The sequence below is a fragment of the Lactuca virosa genome, chromosome 3, assembly GCF_052849685.1.
Source record: "Lactuca virosa cultivar CGN04683 chromosome 3, Lactuca_virosa_CGN04683_v6, whole genome shotgun sequence".
NCBI classification, from domain to species: Eukaryota; Viridiplantae; Streptophyta; class Magnoliopsida; order Asterales; family Asteraceae; genus Lactuca; species Lactuca virosa.
In genome coordinates this window covers 367792008-367795860 of record NC_136428.1, presented here as the reverse complement: position 1 = coordinate 367795860, position 3853 = coordinate 367792008, and positions in this window count along the sequence as shown.

Sequence of the window (3853 nt, the reverse complement as noted above, 5' to 3'; positions counted from 1 at the left end):
TTTTTGAGCTTTGGTGCAAGAAATAAGCTTTAAATTCTGACTCGACTTGTCACCGTAGATCATCATGGTCTTCCCGTTACTTAGAGTTAGACGTATTGCCTTTTCAAAACATAAAATCTTGGCATGGTGAGGAGACAACCAATCCATACCGATAATAATGTCGAAGCTCCTAATTGGCATTGGCATTAGATTAACAGGAAACATATGGTCGTTTAGAGTTAGGATACAATCACGTAGGATTTCGGTGGTGCTTTCAACCTGACCGTTTGCTACTTCTACTTCATATGTTACATCTAATTTACTAGACTAGTGATTTAATAGTTGTTTAAATGATGAGGTTATAGAACTTCTATCAGCACCAGAGTCAAAGAGAATCGTAACATATAAGTTATTGATGAGAAACGTACGAGTAACCACCGAGGGATCTTGTATCGCATCTCTATTCCCAATCACAAAAGCTCGACCACGAGCCTGGCCATCGCCTTTCTTCAGTTTCAGGCAATTCCTCTTGACATGACATGTATCTCCACATTCGAAACAAGTTACTCCTCCTCCTGACCCTGATCCATTTCCCCTGTCTTGTACTGCTGCAGCAAGTGTCGTGCCTCGACAAAAGTTTGCAGTATGCCCTTTCTTGTTGCATGCAGTACAGTGGAAACATTCTCCAACATGGTGTCAGTTGCATTTGGTGCATAGTGGTTTGTTTCCAGCATAACTCTTTTGTTGGGTATGAATAGGGGCCGGAGTCACAGTGTACACCTTTTTAATCTGTTGTTTCTTCTGTTGACCCTGGCTTCTTCCACTGAACTTGTGTTTGTGCTGATTATTTGCAGTTTTTGGGGTTTCCGCCTTAGCTATCATCGTCCCTTGATCAATTTCATTCTTAGTCAATTGAAATGCCAGACGCTTAGCACTTAGATAGGTTGTAGGTTTTGATGAAAGAAACATCCCCTTAATTTGAGGTGCTAGGCCCCAAATGTAGCGTTCGACTTTCTTGCTTTCGGGGGTCACCATTCCTTGGCAGAGAAGTGTAAGGTCGTTAAACCTAGTTGTATATGCTTTGACTTCAGCAGCTTTCATTTTCAAATTCCGTAGTTCGTGTTCAAACATCTGCACCTCATCTCGCGGAAAATATTCTTCAATTAACAGAGCCTTAAAGTTCTCCCAAGACATAGAGTTTGCTATTGAAACTCCTAGACTTTTTGCGTGATCGTTCCACCAAGTTAAGGCTCCATCCATCAGGGTACATGCGGAAAACTGCACTTTGCTACCCTCAGGGAAATAGCAGATCTCGAAGACTCCTTCCATATTTTCGATCCAGCGAGTTAGACCGATGACTCCCTTATTTCCGTAAAAGTTCTTCGGTTTGCAATTCATGAAGTCCTTGTATGAACAAGTCCTTTGAGGTTCTTCAGGATTTGAGTTGAGAGTGCTTCCGAGTCCGTTCCTGAGCCCATTCACTTCCACGATAGGCCTTCCAGAGTCCAGGTTCCTAGCAGTTGCCAATGCGATTGAGAGACGTTCAGATATTAGTAGTTCCAATTCTGCAGTGGTTTGGGGAAGCCCTGAGTCAGGGGGTGGAGGCATTCGTGTGTTAGAAGATGGTGTTTCTGCAACCGGGGTCACCGTTGGATTGGTTCGGCCTTTTCTGGGGCGTCCAACGCTCATTCGTGTTGTTGGTTGTGGAGTTGGTACACCTGGGTTTAAACGAGTGCTCTTTCTTGGAGGCATATTGTCGTCCTATAATAGTCAGTAAGTTTGCGGTGTTAGTGTTAGCCATTTTAAGATTTTATTTTGGAACAATTATTTCTGTTTGATTTTTTTATAGTAATTGTTGTTTACAAAATGGTTCATGTGATAGTTTGACAAGATTTTTAAACTAAATACATTATATATTTCATTTTAAACATTAGTATCCGTTTACATCGGTCTTTACTTGTACAAAATGTAAAGACCTAAGTTTTAGGGGTACAAAAGCGCTAAATTTTTCTATAGTACAGGTGAAACAAACAAAACTACCGTATGCTCACATGACCTAACATATCCAAAGAGTTACTCAAAATCTACAAGTTTAACAACTTGCCCTTGCTACAACCTGATACTTCTTATCACCAGAAATTCATCCATTGGGCCACCGCATTGGACAACTCGGTGTGCCTTGCAACCAATTCTGCGTGGTCTACTGCGAGCGTTGCATGCCTTTCTTCGAGTGTTTGATGGTTTTCTTCGAGTTCTACATGCCTTTCTTCGAGTGTTTCATGACTTTCTTTGAATGCTACATGCCTTTCTTCTATTCCATGTGCGAGAGAGAGAGCAATATCATTTTGATTCTCCATAGCAGTCATCCTTGAATTGCAGTTCATCCAGTTGCTATGGTGATAGTTCATTTTTTGGTGGAGGTTATCCAGCTCAATCTGCTGTTTTTCTTGTTGTCTCCCCATACGAGTCATTCCTCCTCTGGTCTGTGCTACCTGTCCCTGCATGGTGCTCAGTTCATCACTGATATGCCAGACATTTCCATGCAAGCGGGCATTTTCTTCGAATAGGAGAGACAAGTCGTCAATGTCCATGGGAGATGGAGGTGTCATTCCCGACGCTTGACCTTTCTCGAAAGTTCATGCGGTCTTCCTTTCGGATATCCACATGTTCACCTTGTTGCTCTCCCAAGCAGGTCGATCTACCCTCTTTTGGGTGTAGGAAAACCTATTGCTTTGTCTCAGAGTTGTGGGTCTCCGATCTGGGATTGATATCCTGGCAGTTTTCCTGGGACATCGACTTAGAGCTGTAGTGTAAGAGTAAATAGGGGTGGATGGAGGTGTGACAGATGATTCTGATTTAGTTATCATGATCACTTCGTCATTATCTTCCTCAGGATCTTCCTAGGGATCCTCTTCCATGTCCTCCTCAGGATCTTCTTCCTCGGGATCCTCTTCCATGTCCTCCGCAGGATCTTCTTCGATCTCGATCTCCTCTTGCTGTATCAGTGCCTCCTCGACAGGTAGGATAGGGTTGTATGCCACAGGGAACTCGGGGTAGTATGGATCTCCAGGGATTACAGGAAGCATGGGTTGGTTTGCTGGGGGTTGAACCAACATCCATAGTTCGTCCATCTAGAATGGATTTTAAAGAAAATATTAGAACCCAAGATACATCGATAAATATAAAAATATTACAATTATTTATTTGGTTCTATCAATTATGCGTGTCTATTGACTGGTTTTAGTTTCCTTAAAACTCCAAGCTTTTAGTTTATCAATTATTTCATTTAGGTTGGATAATGCACAAGGCCTGATCATAATAAAGCTTAGGTGCGCAAGCTAGGTCTAGTTGTGATAAAGCATATGTATTATGAAACCTATTTAGTTGATTGATCTAAATTCTTGTGTTTTAAGTTTTATATAATTCGTTATACACATAGATCAGTTTTTATAAAATCAATAATAAATATTAATTTATGTTTAATAAAACTCTATTTTTAAGTGTTTTTTTGTAGGATAACAGTATATCTATGCCTACTAGAGTAAGCCCTAGACAATAGTTGTATTTTTATGAAAATACTTAGTTCTCTATAGTCGTTAGCTCTGATACCAATCTGACACACCCCGATCGACGGCGGAAACGCCGGGGTTGCGACGTTTACAATTGGAACCATAGTCAACCACATATATTGAACATTCATAAATTAATATATTACAAACTTTGGTTTTGTAAACGTTATTACAATATAGTATTTATTCAAATACGAAACATTAAAATAGACCAAATTCATAATAATGAAGGGAACTACGATCTCCTTGAAAGCGATGGTTTACCTCCAACTTCTTAGTTACCTGAGAATACACATTTAAAATAC